Source organism: Argopecten irradians, unplaced genomic scaffold (genome assembly GCF_041381155.1).
Source record: "Argopecten irradians isolate NY unplaced genomic scaffold, Ai_NY scaffold_0313, whole genome shotgun sequence".
Lineage (NCBI taxonomy): Eukaryota > Metazoa > Mollusca > Bivalvia > Pectinida > Pectinidae > Argopecten > Argopecten irradians.
This window is the reverse complement of record NW_027187780.1, coordinates 34,365-47,803: the sequence shown is the minus strand read 5'-3', so window position 1 is coordinate 47,803 and position 13,439 is coordinate 34,365. Positions and strand designations below refer to the sequence as shown.

Genomic DNA, 13,439 nt, shown 5'->3' with positions numbered 1-13,439 from the left:
TTCTTTTAAATTCCTTATTTTGATCCTCAAGAATCGTAATTATCTACATCTTGGTTTTTTTAAGCGTTCAAGAAGAGGGCTGACAAGCCTTCGTTTACAGCGTTACTTGAACAGCTGCATCTCAATTGCAAATGTTTATATCAACGGAGACCATAACACATAGTTTCTCCATTTAATGTAGATTCATGGAATTTATTGTTTATAGAATTTGTTCATGGGTTCAACGTTTTACCTTTAGATAATTGGCGAGTTAGGCCTTGAAGTTGTTGGGTTTGTAGAAAAAAAATTCTGAGCATGTTAAATCAAGAAGTAGAGTGCCTACTTCGATTTTGAAGGCGAGTCCGATAGGGTACGTAGTAGCTTGTTTGTTTACGTTTTGTTGGGAATGGCTGGCATACCAGTATTTGAAAGTACAAAAGGCACTGCGTTAAACAGGTTTTACCTGTGCTCCCACTGTGACAGCGTATATACTAACTATAATATATCCCCGTGCATAGAGTGTCTACCTAACTCAAGTCGCGAAAGAACATGTATTTCTTTTAAATCGGAACACATCTTCCTGTTAAGTTCATTCCATACACTGACACATTTAAACACAAATGGATGCTTATTGTCCTAATCGCATTAGTACCTCTAATTGTAATATGATGGAATAAGGCATAGTCTTCTACAGCCGATCCTAATGTGCGTCAAGGTCCAGGTAGTCCCCCCCAGACATATTGTCCATGACAAAGGATTTACCAGGGATGTTTGTTCCAAATGATTGACATTAATTCAGTTTCAAGAGGTTAAAACATTTGATATTACACGCGGATCATTCATACAGAACATCTCTAATATACTAATCGTTGATAATGCCACATATGATTACCCAGAACACAGGTTGAGCGATTCGGGCCCTATGTTCCACCGTCGTTGTACTATTTCAAGCGCTGTCCGTCGCGTTCGTCCTCCTTCGGTAAGGACAACATTCGAAACACTACAAACGGATCGACTGAAGGACACATAAATACACATGTGCAGCTATAATCATTATTGTTCCTTTCTTTTGTTTCCTTCGTTTTCTTCCGTTCACTCGTTATTTCTTTCTTTCGGTCGTCGTGCCCACGATCGGTTGATTCCCTGTATTTGAAGCTAAGGGAAAAAGCGATCGATTACCGAATGTGAAAATACCGTATTTTAATCGCGATCAAATTTAGCTTCTTTTTTTCGAATCTAATTTGGTACCAATGAGTTTCTGTTCCTTTTTCATCATAAAATGTTTTACTGAGTCGACGACTGCAGAATTCATTAATTTATCGGAAGCTGTACGCGTAAGAACGAATAACAACAAAATCTTGAGGTTGTTTTAAGAACGAGCTTACGTTTGTCTTCACTTACCGTGATTAACCCATAAATGTCATAGAACATTGTTTCATGAAAAATGAATCATTGCTAATACGAAAAAATAGCAGTATGAATCCTTGACACCATTTACTACGAAAGTATATGTATACCTATAGTTCCTCGCGTGGTTGAAAAAGTGCTCGTGCAGGCGAAAGGCAAGATCAGCGAGATAATTTTATTGGTTTAGGTCTAAAATAAGACAAACGCCCGTCATTTATCTACAGATCCTCAGTAGAAAATTATTTAGTCACCATTTACAAAATAGTCTATGTAATAGTATATATTTCTATGTAATAGTCTATATATCTATGTAATAGTCTATATATCTATGTAATAGTCTATATATCTATGTAATAGTCTATATTATTTATGTTAAATAATATTGTGTTGACGAGTAATATAACGTGAATAACAATTTCTAAATGTACTTAATATCAACCCAGGACCCGCGTGATTGAAGTAGATCATGTTACCATGACGATAGCCAAGTTGACGTGGCTAGAGTCGATACGACCAACACAGAAGCTGAGCTCTCGCAACATTCACATTTAGAAAAATAAAAGCAGTTTCGGGTAAGGTATTTACCTTTAACATTGGAACAAAATGAGATTTTATAAACCAGGAAATAATTTATGTTTTAATGCATTATTTTTTTTTTTAATTTCAGATGATGCTAACTTACCGTGGATTGTTCGCCTGCTCAATGGTTTTCCTGGTTATAATCAATTTTATAATTCTTTACGAATACAGACAATATTTACATCTCCAAACATATTTGATTCAAGATAATTTCTCTGTCGAAATGAAGACAAGTGTACACAAGGCATATGCAAAAAGTGCATCGGAATACAACTCAGGCACATGTTACTTTCCGAATCTTGAGCCATACGGACCGGAAGTAAAAAGATTCGTAAAAGTACGAAAGCACCATGACTGTGGTCGATGGAATCTGATTACATACAGGGAAGGGATGAAACTCATCGTTAATAAAACAGTCACTTCTCACTATCCGTTATTTGCAAACTGTTCCTATCAACCTTATGTGAAGGAAGTTGAACACGATAGTAGAAAGTTGTTCTTAAAAGAAAGATTCCGAACATTTAACGAATCCATTGATATCACTGATCAGTTTTACATGGTTAGTTGTTTCAATACAAAGAAAACGTTGCTAGGACAGCAACACTTTGCATCTGTCATAAGAAATGAAACCTTGATGAAGTTAAGACAAGGATATCGGTCTGATATCGCTAACCCGGCGTTAAGAAGACCCATGGATGTCGTTATGGTTGGTCTCGAGTCGACATCCAGACTGAATTTTTTCCGTCAGATGAACTATACGAAAGCCTTCCTGGATAGTATCTCTACTGTAGACATGTTAGGGTACAATAAGGCAGGCCTTAACACGTTACCGAACACAGCCCCCATACTCACAGGCATGACGCTGCAGGAGATGGATATTTCTCATGGATTCTTCGATAAATATCAATTTGTCTGGAAAGACTACATGAACGCTGGCTATCTGACATTTTTTAGCGAGGATGCGTCTTCTTTCGGGATATTTAACTACCTTAACAGCGGTTTTAAATATATTTACCTGTAGACTATTACATGCGGCAGTTTATATCAGGATTAGAATCAACCAACAGAAATCAAACAAATAAACTCTGTTCGGGAAATTCACTCATATTACAGGCTGTGTTTGATCAGTTATCCGAGTTCATCACCACATATCATGACGTTCCGAAGTTTGCAATTTCTAACATTTGTAAACCGACACACGATAACGCTAATGGGCTAGGCATTGAGGATCTACCTCTCGCGAGGACACTTACGATCCTCCAAAAACGTGGAGCCCTGGACAATACTGTGCTAATTGTCTTTGGGGATCATGGTAGTCGATACGGTAACATAAGAAATACATATCAAGGGAGAATAGAGGAAAACATGCCAGCGCTGTTTATCTCCCTTCCGCTTTGGTTTCGTAAGGAAAATAGTGAATTATATGAAACTCTGAAATCTAATAGAAAGAAATTAACAAGTAACATCGATATATATGCTACACTTCAGGATATACTAGAAATAGGTAAAGGCCACATAGCGCCGAGTTACAATGGGAAATACGGAACCAGCCTTCTGCGGAATATTAGGACGAACAGGAAATGTGAGGATTTAAAGATACCAACACACTTCTGTGTCTGCCAGAACTTCTACAGTATTTATTCCACTGAATCAAAAATCGTCCGTGAAATATCATATTGGGTGGTGAAAGAAATTAACACGATGTTAGTGAATGTTACTGTTTGTGTAGATTTGGCCTTGAATAATATCAGTCATGCGTGGAAGTCTATGAATACAACTAATGTTACGTCACCGCTTCATGGGGACTACGTAATACAGTTCAGTGTTCTACCGAGACCATGCTGAATTTGAGGTCACCGTCATGTATTATGGAGAGAGATTCTCTCTACTTGGTGATATATTACGTACAAATAAATACGAGAGAGAATCGTATTGTGTCTCTAGTCATAAGAATATGGCGGTGTTGGAGAGATATTGCTATTGTCGAGATCAATTATCATCTTCGAACTTTATAAATAATGCCACACCTACATAACACGTATCTTTGCTGTATACCCATCCTGAACTTACTTGGATGGATTTTTATATTACTTCAGACGTTGTCATCAACTATAAGAAATACACGTTGTTATCTCCGCATCTCAAACACTAAGATACATGCACCCTCATTAGCTTGTGTTTATAATTGTATGGGGATGATTCATAAGTATTATAGTTGTTTTGACATCCCATGGTTCAGTGAATTTGATCGATATAAGGCATATATAAGATATATCGGTGTAAATTAAATGATTACATTTCCCATTAATTTATGTTTCATTTTTGTCTGGTGTAAGGGTTATGTTACCTCAGTGTGTCTGGTGTTAGGATAATACTTTCTCTGTTTGTCTAGCGTTAGGGTTATATTGTCTCCGTATTATTTATATGGTCTTAAATAACATGACCGTCACCTAGAAGACCTGTCACTTCAGCGCTTCCTTTTGTAGTCTTACATCGGAGGCCCGTCCCCTCAGCGCATCTCTATATAGTCCAACATAGGAAGCCCGTCACCTCAGCGCATCTCTATATAGTCTTAAAACACAGTTTACGTAAATCCTTTTGTTCTTTCGATGTTATATTTCATGTGATGTACAGGATGTACCCATAACTGGTCTAATGACATGTATCCGGTTTATATTAAGATTTTCGACCGCTGCCCGGTTCATATGTGAATATTTACATTTTGCCACTGTGACTCCCATTACTCTAATGATAATCGTGATCTGCATTATGAGCCAATAAATGCAGCCTAGACTTGGTGTAGTAATATCTACATAAATGAATGTGAGTCTTGTTTACTGACACCATGACACCAGGAAAATTAACATTAAAGTTGAATGAACCATTTTGTTTATGAAACTTATGAAAAAATCTTTTAAATGTCTGGATAATTGAAATTAAACTGAAAAGCTATTGAAAAACATTGAAATTTTGTTATCTTTTCAATTTTTTTGGGACTATATTTTATCACATTGAACTTGGCTGTTGAGGTTAGATGGTTGAAGCGGGAAATTCAAATGTTCACTCGCATCCAAATTATGTTTTACTTTGAACTAGAAAGTAAAATGTAAATATAACAATTAAAGGATTGTTTTATTGCATTTATTGGAGATATAAATGCAATCTGGGTGGCAGATAAATAATCATAGTGCCCTAACGGGCGCTATTCTATTTATCTGCCACCCAGATTGCATTTATGTCTCCAATAAATGCAATCTAACAATCCTTTAATTGTTAAATATTTTTGGACTGTCACTTATAAATCAGTTTGGAGGTAAATCCTGAGCACAGCTCGAAGTGTCAAGGCATAAGTAATTCCAGAAGAGTTTCAAAACACTTTTATAAGAGATACATGTTTGTGTCTTGAACAACATACACATTATAGACAATATTGACAGCATTCAGAATTTCAAGCTGAATGTATTAATTCCATCTTTGAAAATGATTTTTGAACGCATCCTGTCCTGCTTTCTTCTGCACGAGCGTGTTCCATGCTGCACATACGTGTACACAACATATGGTGATCTTTGGCCATTTGCATTTCAACATTGTTTACACATTCATTTTACATAATGTAAGCTCCTACAAGCCCTGCAACTACACCTGTTAGAACAGCTGAGTACATTCCGATAAATCCAATGGACATAATTTGTTGGGGTTAATCAATAGAAGGGTGACTATGGGTATTTTAGGTGCACCAGGTTTATATGTGATGAATGCATTGGTACGGTTGACTGAACTCATAAACACGTGAGTAAAAATGTGCATGCTTTACCTGTTATTGGTATGACATGTGATCAATAAAATGATATGGATGAATGCACATTGTTGTTATTTTCATAATATGCTTCCCACCTGGTTTATAAATGATGAATGCTTTGTATAGTAGGGTTTTTATTAACACAAAAAGAACTGTGTTTAAAGTTAGAGATAAGCCTCAAACTGTACTATATATGTGAGAGGGAACAGCACTCGGACCTTACGAGCCTCGTTGCTGTACCCTCTCAAACAGTTTTCGGCGTATCTCCTTAACTTACATAGGAGGCCCGTCACCTCAGCGCATCTCTATATAGTCTAACATAGGAGGCTCGTCACCTCAGCACATCTCTATATAGTCTAACATAGGAGGCCCGTCACCTCAGCGCATCTCTATATAGTCTAACATAGGAGGCCCGTCACCTCAGCGCATCTCTATATAGTCTTACATAGGAGGCCCGTCACCTCAGCGCATCTCTATATAGTCTAACATAGGAGGCCCGTCACCTCAGCGCATCTCTATATAGTCTTACATAGGAGGCCCGTCACCTCAGCGCATCTCTATATAGTCTAACATAGGAGGCCCGTCACCTCAGCGCATCTCTATATAGTCTTACATAGGAGGCCCGTCACCCCAGCGCATCTCTATATAGTCAAACATAGGAGGCCCGTCACCTCAGCGCATCTCTATATAGCCTAACATAGGAGGCCCGTCACCTCTATATCTTACAAAGGAGACAGTCAGTAGGAGACCGTATTTAACACTATGTACAAACCACATCGACTCGCTCCTTTTATACAATATAAAATGAAATAAGATCTATGTATAATTACCATGTCCAGTATTTTCTATTATCTAAATACAAAGTATCGGTGTTCACATTTATTGTTAATTTTGTTCTCTTACATAAATGTTCATCACTGTCTTAATACTAATAGTAATACTGTATATGCAAATGCAAATGCACAGGTTGTTAGTGCGTGACTTTGCCTCGGGTAAGGGTACAGCGTAAATGTTGTACCTGCTTAATCGTATTGATCAACGATTTGGAATTTCAATGGTATTAATCAAAATACTTAACAATGTTGTGAAATTTGCCACTATTTCTTGTCATATGGTTAATAAGGAATGTAGAACAATACATTTACGTCATATTTTGCTTCGTGGTTATGTAACGAATTAGCCTCACGGAATTGTCCCTTTAATACTAATAGCAATACTGTATATGCAAATGCACTGGTTGTTAGTGCAAGACTTGCAATTTTCGTTATTTCGTATTAACTTTACATTTCGCCAGAAAAGATGCATGTTTATACATTCCAACAAAACGTAATTTACAATAACATAAAACACATACACAGATACCCCCAACACGTACACGACCGGTACGCTAGTGTAGAGGCTGAGACTTCCAAGACTTGAAAGTATTTTTATTTTGAAAGAAACAACTGCTTCAAAGTTTGATGACAAATAGGATGACCATGATTCTCCAGAGTGACCCATACCATTATTCATGTATATATATATACATGTATCCAATACGACAGAGACAATGGAGAAGAGTAATTGCGCCAAGAATCGTCCATTTTTTCTTACCCGTTAAATAATCATTCGGTATTTATGGTGATATCCAAGCCAGCTTCACGCAAATTAAACAAAGGAAATTAATAGCCACCGAGAGTTGATCATCATATTTCAAACAAGATCATTCACCTAACAAAGCAAACACACTACTATAGTATCGCTTTGAGAAGCTCCAGACAAAAGTTGATGTACACTGGTACAGCCTCGGGTTCGGCATACAAGACGTCGCACCACCAAAGCGTTAGAGACCGAGGAAGCAGGGATGTTGGACAATTGCTATCATATCACAGTGATATACCCGGCCTACTATACCTTTCGGCCAGGTACGAAATGGTCCCTATATGTCTAAGTGGAGCACTACCTCAGAAAATCACTCGTTCACAGTTTCTATACTTTTTGTTGTAGGTTTCCAATTATTCCAAGCGTATACATCCATTAATATATTATTTTTGTCAAAAAAAACCCCAAAAAAAACAAAAACCAAACAAACAAAAAATACATGGGACTTCAACATAAATTTAACAATAAATTCAATATAAATCTATCATATAGATAGAGAAATCATGAACTGAAGATGGTTTGCCAGCCTTCCCATGATTTGTTGAAGTGATCAATACTAATATTTTCTGTGCAATTGTTTTTTCAATATTAAATCGATATCTAAGTATGTTTTAATATCATTGAAAGTAAGCTTATTACTTTTTCTGGAAGAAACATAGATGAGGTATTTTGTATGAAGTTTTAAAAATTTAGAGGAAAGTGAGTTTGATAATTGTTGTGTCTCCCAAATAGGATTGGCATTAGATCTAGTTCTATATTTCTATCATTGCATTTTTAATCCATCTAATTAGGTGTTGCAAAAGAATTTAAGTTTCATCACATTCCCCAAATAAATGTGTGATGCTTTCAGTTTCTATTTTATATAAATTACATGAGTTGCAATTCTTTACTCCAATGTCTTTTAAGTACATATTAAGGGGAAGAATCCTGTGTTGCAGCCTATTTTTGAACCATTTCAAGATATTTGTGTATATATTTTTCCAATTTTCTATTTGAATTTTGGGATTTAAAAGCCATTTTAATTCTGCAGTGTTATTATTTTGATTTGATTTTGTCAGATTTCTATATATATCCTTACATCTCTTCTTGTTTTAAGGATTTGCATATGATGTGGAATAAAAGGTTTATTGATAATGCAATTTGATTCTTTTTCATCTAATTTCGTCTAATCTTAAGGCACTTTTAATTGATTCACATGTTCTTCTGTAAAACAAGAAATTTGAAGATTTTCCATTGAATATTTACTTAAAATTTGTAAAACTTAAACTTTTTTGACCTGCATCTAAAAAATCAGATACATATTACACTCCCTTCTGCTACCATTCATTCTGGAAGAAGGACACATGGCCTATTTTTAGAGCCGGGTTGTACCAAATAGGAGATTTCAATATTTCTCTATACTTTGTTATTAAGTTCAAACGGCCATCCTTAATATCTACTTTACCACTCATAAGACGTCAAATTCATAGTCAAATTCATGCTATAATTTGTAGACCTTCCGTATAATTTTCCTTTGAAAAGACAATCATATTTATATGTGAAAAATTTATGTCTCGCTGTGAATTTGATATATGAGATATCAAACAAGTAAAATAAAATGCATACAGATGTTTAAATAATTGTTTTCACAAACATTTCTGTACTCCATTAGCACTAATTGTAGCTCTAAAGACGACACCATAATTTGTCTAACAGTCTTTTGAGCTAAAATATTGCATATATGTCGGGGCATCTTAACCACTTGGCCACCGCGGTCCCTTACGCGTCAGAACGAAGTGGAACAAAACCTAAGGGCACCACGGAACCGCTCGTCCATCACGATACTTCTCCGATGTTTTAAGAACGAGCTTACGTTTGCCTAAATTCACCAACCTTTTAAACCCGTAAAGGTTACCAATACAACTGATATTTTTCCTGAAGTATATTGAATCATTGTTAATAGGAGAACAAATAGCAGTATGAATCCTTAACAGCATTTACTACAAAGGTATATGTTTGTCACACGTTCCTCCAGGCGATCGGTGAGATATTGGTAATGGGTTTAAGTCTAAAATAAGACAAATGCCTTAAACAGCAAAATAAATTGGACAATTTTTCATATCGTGCAAACAGGTGTATAATGAATTAATGAATGAGTTACTCTACTATTGTCATCTGGGGGACTAACAAACGGAAGTGTTGTGGAAGTATATACTATAAAAGGGTAAGTTATTCTGTATCACATGATCAATACTATAATACTCTTTAATATGTGGATATGAAGGAGTTTTTTTCAAAATATTTTATTGGTAATACAAGAATTATAAACATAGTATAAATCATAAAATAATAAAGTATTATCGGATGGATCAGCCAACTATACAACTCCTTTCCAATTTAAAGGGTAGACTATCCCTTTCTTCCATTCTTGACAGGGTTATCCAGCGGTTGCTAGGGAAAAGATAACCCTGTCTTTTACCGGGGTAGGGAAAAGACAACCCTGTCTTTTACCGGGGTAGGGAAAAGGCAGCTCACACGTGCTGGACAGTAACGTTATCAATACTTCCGGCGACCATTTTTTTACGCAGATGGATGTTCATATCAACTGTATTTTCACCATTTCTCATTAATGTATAGGGGAAAAAAATCAAACAAGGGCCTGGCAGGTGGACAGTGATATCTCAACCTTCGCGAAAGACTTAACCATCACTCCTCGGTTGAGATATCCCTGTCCACCTGACAGGCCCATGTAAGATTCTATTAATCCTTCATTTCTACATATGAAAGAGTGTTTTTTTCTCTTTTTTTTCTCTTTCCTCGACTTTTTATTGCAATTGAAATAAGTTTGGGAAAAAACCGTGACTGCAAATCAATTCTCCGTACATAATAAATTTGTTGTCTGCATGCTTTATAACAAAACCAACCTAGTTTCTGAAAAAGAAGTTTAAAGGTTGGGTTGTAAAATCCGCCAACGCTCCGATGTTTTTCCAAAGTTTGCAGTGTGAAAGGTCTAGGTACGTAATTAATTTATATATGTGCTTTTTATCTATTTTGTATTTTCGAAAAAAGGCATAAAGGGCAGAAGGTAATGTTTTCTAATAAAACATTGGGTATATGTCAAGGGGACTTACTATATTTGTTAATAAATTATACTTCATTCTTTATTTTATACCCATTGATGATTTTGTTTATTTATCAATTTTAACATAAACTGGTTTAAATAAATAAAAAAAATTGCAGGATAAAATTTGAGAAATTTGATTTGCTCGAAATACTTGCGTGTGATCGATTTTGTTTTCACTTTCAAACCATTTTAAAAACCCGCTTTAGATATAATCTTTTTCCCGATTCTTTAAAAAATGAAATCCAGGAAAAAACATTTCATAGGCTGAAATGTAGACAGGATGTTTTTCTTAAAAATCAATATTTTCCCTAGATGACTGTAAATTCAAAATTCGTCATAGACATCATAATAAAACAACAGTTAGTGATACAATTTTGTAAACTTACATATATAGTATGTGATTAGTGCATTTGTATTCTTTATAAAGTTATCTGCCCTTTTATATAGGCATCTGCTATGATGATAAAATTCGCCGTTTTGTCATGACGATACCCTTGCAATCAAATGGCGTAACAGGCGATACCTACCAACAAGGGCAGATGTATAGCGCAGATACAGAATCATGACGAGCACCAATGTACACAAGTGCTTTATATAATGTAACATAACATAAGCCATTTGATTGATTGCTTCATACAGTATATATAGTTACACAAATGCGACATAAAGAATTGCTTGCAGGTTTCAAATACTTCATTTTAGTACACGCCTCTATCTGTATATCTGTAGTTTCACAAGTTTGCATTAGAAATGTTTAAAACACCATATGCTTAGAGCTAGGCTCTCACAAACGGACAAGCTACGGCACTCAATTTTGGACATACAAGAGTTCTTGAAACGTACGTTCGATTTTTACAATAATGTAAAAATAATTTTTCGAACGAACTTCAACGTATACGTTTGGTTATTTACATCAAATGAGGTCATACTTAAGTGAAAAATTAACATTAACATGTAAATGTTTGAAGGACGCATAAGAAAGAGCATACTCTCAGGCACATATAATAGCCCATTTCAAGGCCATTACATCTCAAATGGCGGAGATAGACCCCTTTGAAAATGGAAATTTAATCTTTTTCCCGACAAAAATGTTAGTTTCAGAGCCTTTAATATTTAACATATAAAGTTGAATTTTTGTTTTGTAAAGGCATAGCATGGACAGAGGTCTATAGAAGTTATGCTTCACATTGGCCTTGACCTTCGTTCAAGGTCACATGGGTCAAATAGGCTGAAATATGTAAACGACTTCTTCCTAATAACCATGAAGCTAAGAGACTTGAAATTTTGCCTGTGGCATGCTGGGATGAAGGCTATAAAGTCTATTCAAAGGAATGACCTTGAACTTCATTCAAGGTCACATGGGTTTAATAAGCTAAAATCTTTGAATAACTTTCTCCTAATAACCAAGAGGCCTAGAGACCTGATATTGGGTCACACTACGATAAAGGGCTACCAAGTTTTTTTTCAAATGAATGACATTGACCTTCATTCAAGGCCCTGCGTTAAATAGGCTCAAATCTTTAAACAACTTTTTAATACATGTAACCAAGATGATCATAGATCTGATGTTAGCCCTGTGGCACGCTGAGACGATGGGCTATAAAGTCAATTCAAATGAATGACCCTGACCTCCATTCAAGGTCATAGGGGTAAGATAGTCTAAAATATTTTAATGACTTCTTCTAAATACATATAACCAAGATGCCAAGAGATCTAATATGGGGTCTGTGGCGTGCTGGGATGAATGAATACTAAGTTTGTTCAAATGAATGACATTGATCAAGTTTCAAGAGGTTAAAACATTTGATATTACCGGATCATTCATACTGACTCTCTAATATATCTTGAGTATGCACCATGATTACCAGATAACAGGTGAGCGATTCGGGCCCTTTGTGCCCGTGTTGTCTACCAATGAGTTTCTGTTCCTTTTTCATCATAAAATGTTTTACTGAGTCGACGACTGCAGAATTTATTAATTTATCGAAAGCTGCACGCGTAAGAACGAATAGCAACAAAACCTTGAGGGCACCACGAGTCTGCTCGCCCATGATAATACTTCTCTGTTGTTTTAAGAACGAGCTTACGTTTGCCTAAGTTCACTTACCGTGTTGAACCCATAAATGTCATAGAACATTGTTTCATGAAAAAATGAATCATTGCTAATACAAAAAAATAGCAGTATGAATCTTTAACACCATTTACTACGAAGGTATATGTATACCTACAATTCCTCGCGTGGTTGAAAAAGTGCTCGTGCAGGCGAAAGGCAAGATCAGTGAGATAATTTTATTGGTTTAGGTCTAAAATAAGACAAACGCCCGTCATTTATCTACAGATCCTCAGTAGAAAATTATTTAGTCACCATTTACAAAATAGTCTATGTAATATATCTATATAATAGTATATCTATGTAATAGTCTATGTAATAGTCTATATATCTATCTATGTAATAGTCTATATATATTATATGTTAATAGTCTATATTATTTATGTTAAATAAATAATATGTGTTGTTGACGAGTAATATAACGTGAATAAAAAATTCTAAATGTTCTTAATATCAACCCAGGACCCGCATGATTGAAGTAGATCATGTTATCATGACGATAGCCAAGTTGACGTGGCTAGAGTTGATACGACCAACACAGAAGCTGAGCTCTCGCAACATTCACATTTAGAAAAATAAAAGCAGTTTCGGGTAAGGTATTTACCTTAAACATTGAAACAAAATGAGATTTTAAAACCAGGAAATAATTTATGTTTTAATGCATTTTTTTTTTTTTTAATTTCAGATGATGCTAACTTACCGTGGATTGTTCGCCTGCTTCAATGGTTTTCCTGGTTATAATCAATTTTATACTTCTTTACGAATACAGACAATATTTACATCTCCAAACATATTTGATTCAAGAAAATTTCTCTGTCGAA

General features: G+C 35.4%; 1 pseudogene; it reads left to right on the top strand.

Annotated features, from left to right (window-relative positions):
* Nucleotides 1-2,188: 2,188 nt before the first annotated feature.
* LOC138312419 (uncharacterized) lies at nt 2,189-3,810 on the top strand (annotated as a pseudogene).
* The last annotated feature ends 9,629 nt before the right edge of the window (nt 3,811-13,439 follow it).